Raw genomic sequence first — 13,033 nt, forward strand, 5'->3', positions numbered from 1 at the left:
TAACACTTGTTAGCGTGTATGCCTGGTCCGCGTTTTGTATATTTAACAGCTGGGTACTTTAGCGAGCTCGTTTTTACTGCACCGTCCGTATACTTGTGCTAGGATTTACAGGTGTTAACGAGTTCAAAGGCGGCAAGCGAGGTTAGAGGACGGCAAGCCAGCTGGCATATCGGATTACATTACGAATAGCGTAACGACAGGTTTTAACAATCATCATGACGGAGCGCGCTTGTCTTACCTGAGGCTTTAAATTCGGCCTCCCTGCTCCTACTCCATACAGCGCGTCCTCGGGTCCGATAGGGAACGAAAGTATTCGGAAAGCGCCGGTATTGCTATACTTATAGTATGATGTCGGTCATTGGGCGGTTACTATCCCAGTATTCTATTGGTCGACTCGGCATCACATGTCCTTTCTTTATTTATTTTATTGTTTTCACGAAAGGCGATTTGTGCACGCGATTATTGCGTGTGTCAGCTTACTTGATGTTCAGACTGATATGTATTGAATTATTCATAGAAGGTGCAGTTGATTACATAGGGTTGCGCAAGGTATGTTACCGCGCAGTCGATTTTTTAATATAGTCTGGGAGGCTGTGATGTTAGAAACCAGACCGGGCAATCCTGATCGTGATAGGTCTACGCGATGTCACGTGACTCCCTATGTTTGTAAACAAATCTACACGATAGAGTGGAGATTAATGAGATAATCTCATTTTCAATTAAAGGATTTACTGGTTAATGCACTGATTTTGTTGTGCAGACAGCGAGTGTAATTAGATTAGAATCAATATGAGATCAGTTATTCGTGGATTTTTAAAATATGTTGTGTAATGCTCCATATTGTACGAATATGCATAGGGATACATACGTGTCGCTACATAGGCATGTTCTTACAATTGGCGAACACTTAACCACATTTTGCATAGTGGTTTTGAAGCCACGCTTGCCGCCTTTGACCTCGTTAACACCTGTAAATCCTAGCACAAGTATACGGACGGTGCAGTAAAAACGAGCTCGCTAAAGTACCCAGCTGTTAAATATACAAAACGCGGACCAGGCATACACGCTAACAAGTGTTAGTCCGTTGGTGCCATAATCTTTAACACCATTGATTCGAGCTATAAAACAACAATTAGATCGAGGTGACACTTTATCAACCGCTTCCTCTTTGCTTCAGCAACGTATACCTGTACTATTCTCATAATAACATTAAATAAACATGACGCCTTACCTATACTAGGTACATGGATAGAAATGTAACAATAATAATGACAAGCCAGTTAGCTAGAAATACCTGTTTTAATTAAAAATACCTTCCCTATAAATATAGAAAACTAATAGGGAGTGTATAATTTAAAATTAAAATTTAATACAACAAATGTGAACTATTAAGTGCAATCAGTATTTTAACAAACATTACACCTCTTTCCAAACCAGACAGTGGCAGGATAATCCCCACCACGTCAAGAAAATCACTATTGAGACACAAGCCCATTGAAAAGCTTGTGACTATATCTAGATGCCAGTCATTCTAAATCTGGGTGAGTATTATCTAGTCGAAACCGACACTTGAGAATCACTCCTTGAAATTTTATATGATAAATAGGGACTTCTCTCTACAGCATAACAGAAGCCCATTATCGGTGGCTCCTACTACCAGAGCAAGACCTACCCCCAAACAAACACAAGGTAGTGTTATGCTATATCTATTTGTGACCCTCACAGTAATAAGAGCACACAAATTATTGATTGTTATTTTAATATTATCCATAGAGACTACTACAGCGTATGTAAAACATCATGAACCGATAACAGTGCTTGACCGAATACTTATAACGGCACACAGCATACCAGGAATCATCTGGAACTCGTTATCAATATAAGGTAACTGTTAAGTTAATGGCGAGATGAAAAAATGTCCATATTACGGACATCTATCATGGTGAATACAAACTAGAACTCACCTAATGGTACTTCCCATATGTGTTTTAGCAATACCAATAAAATTAACTTGTAACTCTATATGATTAGCGCCAACTATCGAGTAGTGTAGCCAATTAACCGTGTTGTTTTGGAAAAAAGTCTTGTCTGAAAAATTGTAATTGCAAAAAAAGTAATTTTTTGTTTCTTTTTAGAACTTGGTCCTGAAGAAGGTTTACTATTGTTAGCCTGTAACCGAAACGCCGCGTCGACCCATGTTCTTTTGAACTTTTAACCTATGTTTTCTTTATGTGATTTTTTAATGTTGTAATGAAATGTTCAATATACTTTATGTATATCTTTTAAAATGATTTGTTATTACTGTGATAAGATGTTTACTTTTGAATAAATGCACAAAATACATATTTTTCCAAAACACCGTTTTCTGGTTTTTCTAATTCTCTAATTGTGATTTTGGTTTTTAATTATGAAATGTGTGTTATAGTGTTCCAACTCTGACAAACTTTTTTTGTGATTGACTATATTAGTTGGCTCATGCATTGTAATTCAGCCCTTTGCTTCTAAAACAATTGTGAGATTAGTATTGCTAAACATTGGGTCCTAATTTGGTACCACTATTCCACCACACACTATACGTCTGACAACAGACATGTGGACCAGTTGCCAACCCGTTGATTACATGTGCATCACTGCACACTGGGTCTCTTTTTCAGGGGTTAAAGCAAAGCTAAACGCAGGTGTTGACCCGGACAAAGTTTTTAAAGCTGCTCGGAAACATGCAACACTAGCCATGTTTGCCATGGAGAAAAGTCATACAGGAGAAAACATTTTGCATGAGTTTAACACAAAGGTCTTTCAATCGCTGTCCCCAAGAAAACGCATGATTGGTTATGTTTCCACAGATATTGGCGCCAATGTAGTTAAGGCCATGGATAAGGGTAACTATTTCAGAGTGCCGTGTTTGGCTCACTGCATAAACCTGGTTGGTAAAAAATTCTTGAGTGAAGAAAGTCGAGTGTGCGAGTTACTGACCACCTGCCGAAGAATGTGCACACATTTCAACCATTCTTTTAAGGCCCGGAAGCAGCTGAGGTGCCTGCTGTCAGACTTAAAAGGATACTCCTTGCGTACCGCACGGGAACAGAGATGTTGGCTCCCGAATCCACCCAGAGCAACCGGTCCGTGCTCGGTTGATTCAAGTCTCAAACTGATTACCCAGGGGGAAGGGGGAAAGTAGATAAAATAACAAAAGAGAAGAGATTTTCTTGGTTGGTTCTGCTCGTCAGCTCGATCCTCAGACCGCCACTGGCTCTGGATCCTGCAGGGAAAAATCTGGGTTAAGTATAACTAGTTACTTCCTCTACCTCCTTCAACTTCTCCCTATTGATTTTCACCTACCCTTTATTTCCAAGAGTCTTGCCCTCTCTTCTATTTTCTGTTTCTTGGCACTGGGTGGGCTGAGTTTCTAGATATCTCTTATCTGTAATTTATTACAGGGTTTCACTATTAGTTTCTCTACAACCTTATTTTGTCTCTCTTTGCTTCTAGTTTTTACTCTCTCCACACTCACTTTAACTTCTGCCCTCCTGCGCTGTTATCCTAGGTGCCTCTAATCTGCTTAAACCTCTTTAGTCTTTCCTGCAAGATAATTTACAATACACAATGGGTTACTGTTTATAGTTACACTGCAACTAACTAAATATTTCTTTTATGATATCACTAACTTACTTCCTCATCTAACTGTTGTAATGTTGTATATATTCATCCGTCTTTAATATTCTTGTCTTATTTCTTTTTCTTTTTTGCAGGTTGAGGAGTTGATAGCTTTTGTTCGAGTATACTAGCTATTTCCTGTTTTCTACAAGTTCTAGGCAAGGTAAGTATTCTATTGTCTTTTTATACAGTTCATATAATCGTTTTCAATACGTAGCCTTTACTTATCTTCTTGTTTCTTCCTTCTTTTTCTTAGGTGCTTCTCTGCCGATCTGTGGATGCTGAATCACTCGTGCTGCATCTTCCTGACGAGCCGCTGAACTCCGCTTCACAGCTACCGCGGGTCTTCAGCGCTCGTACGTAATTCTCTGACTGAAATTCTCTTACGCTTTTGAAACACTTCAGCGGAAGGCTTGGCGTTTCTTCACAAGGGGACTCTAAACGGGAATTAACAAAATACCGAGACCTCGTCTCCTAACAGGGTTTTACTGAGAACTGCGCAACTACTGCGAAACACTTCCACACCGGGTCGGGTCTTCAGTGAAGTGCGCAGGTTGGGACACGAGCGCACTTCACCTGGACTCGGCTAATGACCCGGGCTGAAACTAGACTGTGCGTTCCAATTCCGCTCTTGTGGCCAGTACGGCGGCCATCTTAGGGTTCCATTTCCGCACAAGTTCTGACCAGGTCTTCCTTACTTGGCTCAATTTGGCACAACTATGTACCTGCTGCAATATCACTGACACCTGGGGTCTTTGGGTTCTGACACCTGCAACATAAACGTAAACTGCCAGTGAAAGCACTCTTACAGGAGGTGGTAACATGTTGGAACTCAACTTTCTACATGCTTGAGCGTCTGTATGAGCAGTATGCGGTAGTCGATCAGTATTTCTTTAAACTGGGTACACCTATGATTGACCAGAGGATACAGGTGGAGCAATGGCAGCTAGTTAAAAGCATGACAGACATGCTTCGTCCTTTTGAGGTCTTCACGCGTGCAGTCAGCCGGGAGGACTGTAATTTGGGAAAAGCTATCCCATTGTTGCGCATGCTAGAGCACCAACTGAAGGCAGTGTCTTCTACGTTTCAAAAAGATGGAAAGCAAGAAGCATTTGAGTTGGCGGAGAAGTTATTACAGCGCCTACTTTGCGATTAACGTCTTCAAAAGATCCACACAGAACAGCATTACATTTGTGCTACTATTCTGGATCCACGGTACAAAAAGGCAGTGGCAGTCAGAGTATTCTTTCCTTTTGATGACGCAGATGTTACAAAGTACAAACATCGGCTAGCTGTGTCAGCCAGTCGGTTTGAAAGAGAACGACAGGAAATTGAAGGAAAAGGCAGTACATCAGCATCAGCAGGCCATCGGGAGTCAAAAAAATCCACTTCTACATCTGTGACTGTGGCAGAAGTGAGTAATTTTCCCTCTCAGCCGTTAAAGACACCAGCAACCGTATCATCTGCACCAGACACAACAGTAACATTGCGGAAGAAGAGGATTGGCTAACTCAGCTTGGGTTTGCTTCTCAAAAGGTCCCAGAAAAAAGTAAGCAAAGTGGGGGAACCCTGGAGAACCTTGAGTAGATGGTGCAAGACTATCTGAATGACTCAACAGAGGTCTATGTTCATGATGACCCATTGGCGTATTGGCATAGGAAAAGAGATGTGTGGCCAGAGATCACCAACCTGGCTATAAATTACTTGTCTTGCCCACTCGCAAGCGTGTCTTCTGAAAGTGTTTTCAGTGCTGCTGGTGGCATTGTAACTTTCAAAAGGACCCGCCTCTCGCCCAAAAATATGGAGAGGTTAAAAATGATCAAGATGAATCAGCACTTCATACCACCAGATTACCAAATACGAGAATGCACGCAGAAAGAAGATGAAGAGGACACCAACTTAGATGAGGCGATTTCTTCTCTGTTAACTGACCTACTCCCATCTGAATCCGCAGAGTTTGAGGACGAGCTCTTCTTCCCTGACACCGAGCCTTGAAAATGAGTCAATGAAACACTAACTTTCTTTTTCGTCCTTATTCACTTTTGTTCCTGTGTGTCTGTCTTTCTTTGTTTTGCAAAATCTATATAAAAAAACTTTAATCACCTAATCAAAAAACAAGCCCATCAGCAGAACTGTCTTCACTTATTTGCTTATTGATTTGAAGGTGCCACAGTCTGCATTCCTCAGGTTCACAAGTTCACAAGAACATGCTCCTCTATCCTCCTCCTCCAGACTCCTATTTCCCTCAAAGCAGATGACTGGATTATGCCCAATGAAGAAAGACTCTGCACTTGTGGGGGTGTTCTACTTCTTTGCGGGTGAGTTGACGGGTCTGGGACATTGCTGTGAAGGTCTAATACCGGATAAAAGTGGTTTGGAGAAAATCGGAGCAGAAAACGTTTTTGCGCTTTTGATCACTTGCCTGTCTTTGGGGTGCTGTTTGGCAGGCTTTTAGGTTGTTGGGGGTGGATTTTGGGGTCTAGTAGCACTGCTGGCACAGTCTAATGTTGATTGCATTTGTTTTTCAGGAAATCCATGGTGGAAAAGGGGAGTTAGGGCCTAGCTGCACAGCGTATTTGGACTGAATTGAAGGTAGGCCCATTTTTGCTTTTTGCCTGTTTGGGGGTGTTCTGCTTTTTTGCGGGTGGCTGCAGGGGTCTGGGGGCATAGCTCGGAAGGTATAATATTGGAATCAAGTGTTTTGGACCAAATCCATGGTGAAAAAGTTTTTGCGTTTTTGCTCACTTGCCTGTCTTTGGGGTGCTGTTTGCGGGGCTTCCAGGTTTTTGTGGGTGGGTTTTGGGGTCTGGGAGCACTGCTGGTACAGTCTAATGTTGATTGCATTTGTTTTTCAGGAATTCCATGGTGGAAAAGGGGAGTTAGGGCCTAGCTGCACAGCGTATTTGGACTGAAATGAAGGTAGGCCAATTTTTGCTTTTTGCCTGTTTGGGGTGTTCTGCTTTTTTGCGGGTGGCTGCAGGGGTCTGGGGGCATAGCTCGGAAGGTGTAATATTGAAATCAAGTGTTTTGGACAAAATCCATGGTGAAAATGTTTTTGCGTTTTTGCTCACTTGCCTGTCTTTGGGGTGATGTTTGGGGGGCTTCCAGGTTTTTGTGGGTGGGTTTTAGGGTCTGGGAGAACTGCTGGCACAGTCTAATGTTGATTGCATTTGTTTTTCAGGAAATCCATGGTGGAAAAGGGGAGTTAGGGCCTAGCTGCACAGCGTATTTGGACTGAATTGAAGGTAGGCCCATTTTTGCTTTTTGCCTGTTTGGGGGTGTTCTGCTTTTTTGCGGGTGGCTGCAGGGGTCTGGGGGCATAGCTCGGAAGGTGTAATATTGGAATTAAGTGTTTTGGACCAAATCCATGGTGAAAAAGTTTTTGCGTTTTTGCTCACTTGCCTGTCTTTGGTGTGCTGTTTTGGGGGCTTCCAGGTTTTTGTGGGTGGGTTTTGGGGTCTGGGAGCACTGCTGGCACAGTCTAATGTTGATTGAATTTGTTGTTCAGGAAATCCATGGTGGAAAAGGGGAGTTGGGGCCTAGCTGCAGAGCGCATTTGAACTGAATTCCAGGTAGGCCCAAGGTTTTCTCAGTGTGGCTTTTCCCGGTGTTGGACCTAGTGTTGCCAAGTCACATAGGGTAGCCTGGCCTAGGGTAAGACAGTCAGTTCCTAGAAGCACAAGTGTAAAGCTTGCGCACCACCCAGCAGTAACTCAATGCACTTCCACTCAAAAACGACACTAACCAATTTTGTGGAAAAATATGGACTGGTTTATAAAAATAGTTTTGTTTCACTTTATCTTTTTCACACCATTATTTTCCTTATACTCCTTTCCACTTTTAGGATTTGGGTTCACATTACAAAGTCATTCTATACTTTCTTCATCAATTACATAGGAGCTCAGCATTAACTTTTACCATGCCTAAAAGAAGTTGGCATATAGACAGGTTTTACAACAGATTAAACGTTACTGGCAATTTCTAAGAGACCTTCACCTCGAAGAAAGGGTTCTCTACCACCTCCTCCTTAAACATATGAAACAGGCATTATAAATTCTAGAAACCAGCAAATATTATTCTTTCTAACATCCAGATTGAACCATACATTTAATTCTCTTAGTAGCAACTTGGCATTAGAAGGTTCAGTTATCACTTGTACATAGCCCCTGCAGGATGCCTGCTCAATTCCACCCATGGCTCACCCTGCTAGATTCAGTCAAATGCCCAATTAGGGTCTTGAAGTTGTGCTCTTTTCCTGATAGGGATTTTAGCAATATCTCATTCCCTATTTAACTTCCTCATTTTAACTAAAAGCACTGTTAAACGTTTTCCCCCAGGCTTATCTCCAGTCAACCTCAGCGCTCTATTCTTTTCTTGGGTCCGCGCTGGTAGCTGGTATGGACCCAGGCTCTCCCTCACCAAGCTCCGTTAGGCACTCACCGCAGCACTCTGGATCTGACGAGCTTTCTGACCTGGTGTGGGCCCACGGAACAGCTGCCGATGCTGGGGTCACCCCGCACTTCTCACCGCAGCGCTCCTTCTGGGTCAGAGGCCATTCAGCGCCGCCCGATACACTCCTCGCAGAGCGGCACCCACGAACCTGCGCACTTCACGTCATCGAGGCACTGCTCCCGGCGCCCTCACACGGCTGCTGGGCCTGCACAGTGAACGATGAGGAGACACTGCCCCCGGCGCTCACACACGGCTGCTGGGCCTGCTCAGTGCTCGATGAGGAGACACTGCTCCCGGCGCTCTCTCGCAGGCGGCTCCTTCCTCGCTGTCTACGCCCGCCGACGGTCCCGCCTCCTCCGATCAGCTTCCTCTGACTCTGCTCCGCCTTCCCCTGTTAACTCACAGAGGAACTCAGCGCCAGACAAGGCGCCCACGAGCTCACTGGATCCCTGCGCAGGGAGACCTTAGCGAGAGACCAGTCAGCTTCTCACAGAAAGGTGAGGATGAATTAAGCTCCGCCGTTTCCAGGTATGATCCGGCAGCTTTTGGGTTTTTCGCCTCTTCAGTAGCGACTCCTCACACACAGACGCCTGAGCCTTTTTTAGGAATTCTCATGGGTTGTTCAAGAGCTTCCAGGTGGGGACCATCACGGCAGGGTTCGGTCAGTACTAGGTGGGGACGGGTCAATACAGGAGACCGGCTGGCCCGCAGGTCAATCCCACTCCTAGTAAGGACTATCCTCCTCCTCAGAGTTGCCTCTCTCCTCAACAGTCCCACTCTGTGAATTCACTAGACACCTCTAAAATGGCTGCCCAGTATTCCGACTTATATAGGCTGCCCATCAGAGGTCCAGAAGGGACCAGAAGGTTCTGGAATGCCCTATTCTATCCTATGGGTCAGGTCTCAGGTGTGACAGTTATGGCAGTTAATAGCCACCATTTTAGGTATCCTCAGTTTTTAGTCAGAAAAGGCACCTAGGCCTCAAGGAAAAGGACCACGAGGGCAAAGAGCACCTAACCCCTAGGACAACACCGTAAAAATAATCCAGTGGACACAAAAAGGGAAAACGGTATGAGGGGCAAAAAGGGGGACAAAATAAATAATAAATAGGAGGGACTACCCAAAGGCAGGCAGGTCTAACACCCGGGTTTTGCCTTTTAGCTTGTTGGGGGGGTTAAACTTGTTTTCACCCGGGTTGACAGTTCTGGGGCCATTGCTGGGAAGGTCTAATACCCGAAAGAAAGTGTTTTGGAGACAATCCCTGGGGAAAAAGTTTGTGCATTTTCTGAGATTTTGCTCACTTTACCGTTTTCGGGGGGGCTGTTTGTGGGGGTTCCTGGTGTTTGTGGGGGGGGGGGGTTTGTGAGTCTTGGAGCAATGCTGGGTATGGATACTTTTGCTTGCTTGCAAGTGGTTTGAATACAATCCATGGTGGGTAAGGGGGGATTTGGGCCTACTTTACTTTCAAAGTATGTTTTGTCACCATTTTCTACTAGGCCTCGTTTTTGGAGATCTGATTGGGGGTCTTCTACATTTTTGCGACTGGGTTTAGTAAGGGTCTGGGAGCACTGCTGGGAAGGTCTAATTTTGTTCTAAAACACAGTTTACAGTACACCTAGCTTGAGGGGAAAGATCCGCTAAATTAATTCACCCATACTTATTTATCCTTCAAAAGGAGACGCAGACAGAGTACGCACTTTCAAAAATATTGTACTGTCTATTAGGAAACTCAAAGTGTGACTTTTTGCACTACACAGCGTACATACCTTATATTTATTTGTCAGTGGTGTTCTAATATCACTTCCTGTTTTTCCATCAATAATTACAGGCCGGGTTTCAGCCTGTGCAATGGGAAAAAAAGGATGAAGTCAGGCTTCACATTAGCGAGCCACAATTCAGCATCCGCCAGGCAGGGAGTGGACAGGGTTTCTTCTGGTCACCAGCATTGATGGACCGAGCGTCAGATGGAATGGAGGAGTCTCGCTAATAAGAGGAATGGATGGATGCATGCAACTTACCAAATTCAACAGGACAACTACAACAACATACAGATACAGTACCCATTCTTTTCTAATTATCTTTTAAGTAATGTTATTGCTGTGAACTTCTATGAGTGTGGCTCTGCATTTCTTTGATCTCTGCTTCTAAATTCATCCCTACAGCCATTGTATAGGTTTTACTTCTGCTATTTTTTAAACCTAATTTAATGTAAGAAGTGTTTCTCTGAGTGCAGAGATAGGCAAGTGAAAACGCATAATTATTACTGCAGCCCTGTACTGTCGCATTCTTTCATTCACGGTTGTCGAAAGTACTACTTACTTTTCAGTAACCATGCATGCAGTAGTGCATGCACTTCCTTTATGTCACTTAAAAGATTTAAGGATAGCTTTGTACCCAAAGATTTGTTTATCTTCAATTATTGTTTGTCCATGCTGTGCTTTTTTTTTCTTCTCTCAACAAAACTTTCCCAAAAACCCCCATTCCCATCCATTTTCCAAACCCTAATCCTCTTTCCCCGGGCTGTGTGGTTTTGATTGATGTGTGACTAAATGACAGAAATAATTCCACACACTTGCTGGGGAGGATAAGGTCATAGCAACAGGCTGGTGAAGGAATCCGAGGATATATTCTTAGTCAGCTTGACACAGAGTCACTATTGGCAAATGAAAGCAGATTTTCATGTGCGCCATCAACTTGATTGGTCATCAAGAACATCCTCCTCCTAGACGTGGCAAATTATTACGCTGCTGTGTCCTTCACCTTCAGTACTATTTCTTGTAGTAGTAGCCAATGTCAAAGAAATTCATCGCAAGTACTAATTATACTTTCAATACTTTACCATTTGTTAGGCTACATTGTGGCACTGTTCTAGTGTACTGTCACCTGCTATATTCTCTATCGTACCATTCTAATGCTATGGTAAGGACAAACAAAGTTTCATTTTCTTTTTTTTCATATGCTGCAACTGCCACTGTGTAACACCACTAGTACCACCGCAATGATGACATTTCATCCGCCCAGGATTGCCAACCTTAATCGCCATTTCCCGTGCAGCCAGCCCTGTGCCTAGCCCTATTTCCAAACACAAATTACAGGTAAGATAAGCGTTTGGGGGGAGGTAGTATAATGGAGTATTAGGAGAGAGGAGAGACTGACGGTAATACTAGTAAAGTCCTAAGACTATTGAATTCACTTACTCTTTGAGAGGCACTTAGTTTTGAAAACATTTGGGCAATTAGTAATTAATTACACAACTTGAATCAAGATGCCACTTACGTTTCAGGAAAAGAAACTTACTGTTAAACCCCCACCCACCAGCCTCAAAAGCAGTAAAAAAAAAACACGTATGCTAAGATAAAGTTTAAAGTATATTTAAATATCCCTAACATAAATAATCTCTGCAAGACCCAACCCAACCCACCCCCATCCCTAACCCCAATGAATGTCTGTGAAAAGTCCAGAAAACCCAACTCCCAATTCCCACCCCCAGAAGTCTTTAAAAAAGGGGCAAGGGACAGTCTCCTCCTACTGCTGGCTGCTGTTCACTTTTCGGGCCAGGTCGGCATGCTCCTGGCGGAGGGTCTCAAGCAGGGTTTTGGTGTTTAACAGCTCCTGCTCGAGGTAGGACACCCTAAGTGAAAGGCGGTGCAACCTTTTTTTGGTAGTGCTGTGGGGGGCAGCTGATTTGTTTGCTTCTCGGCGGTGGCAGGTGGCTGCGGTACCCCGGCTCCGTACCGCTGGAGACCTGCTGCGCTTGCATTGCGAATTTGTGAATACACAAATACGCGAATCGCGAATTTACAAATTTCGCCCATAAACTTAGAAACAACTGCAAGGCCTAATTAACATTCAAATGGTCTTTTAAAGACCTGTGAAATGTTCGGTGCGGCTCTGTGTGTGCCCGGGATCTGTCTCATCCCAGTCTGCCACACACGACTGGGGGGGCTGAAGCCCGGTGAGTCCAATGGGTGTTGCGCGCCTGATATATATATATATATATATATATATATCCTCAAAAACTGCTTCAAAGCCCTTTTGCCATCCTGGTGAAATGGCATTTTTTTCCAATATTTGATATATATATATATGTTAACGCCGGCGCTGCTCCTTCCGTCTCCCCTCACCCTTGGCAGAGGATCACTGCAGCCGGCGGAGCACACCGGATGTTTCCTCCATAAATCAATGAAATGAAGCGATCACTCAGAGTTGTACTCTCATCAGAAGATGGTTTATTCAGTAACGCGTTTAGCTTGCACAGCAAGCTTGATCACACACTGCATTGTGGGTACTGACTGCTATACATACAGAATATAGAAATCAACAAAGGACAAATTCAGGTTAATCCACCTATACACAAATGTGGCATCCATTTTTAGTGGTAAATGTTTACTAACATTCTTCAACAAAACCCTTCCATCTTTCTTGACATACTCGGTGCCCATGAGTTATGCTACTATCTGATGTTGAGAGCACAGATTTCTCAAAAGTACACTTAAATGTATGTGAATCAATCTACAAAGTAGAGGGTAGAGCATTGGAAGACCATCTGCTCGCCTCCAAGGAGCCCCTTCTATTAGAGGTGGAGGCGGCGGCTCTTGCCCATTCTACCTGGATTGACAAAACCTGTGACATCCTCGCTCCTCCAAAACTGCGTCTTCTGGTCAGGGCCGATAGTCACATCATTGGTGACCGTCTTTACTAACATGCTTACAACAGGAGGTTTCCCAGCATGATGTGCTGGAAACATGCCTCCATTTTGCCCCTACTTAAAAAACCAAACTTGGATATTAGGGACCCAAATAGCTATCGCCAGATAGCAAGGCTCCCTCTACCAGCTAAACTAATAGAAAAGGCCCTGAATACTCAATTAAGCTCCTTCCTTGCGGCCACTCAAACCCTTGACCCCTCCAAGCACGGTTTCAGACCT

Source organism: Lissotriton vulgaris, chromosome 10 (assembly GCF_964263255.1).
Source record: "Lissotriton vulgaris chromosome 10, aLisVul1.2, whole genome shotgun sequence".
NCBI lineage: Eukaryota > Metazoa > Chordata > Amphibia > Caudata > Salamandridae > Lissotriton > Lissotriton vulgaris.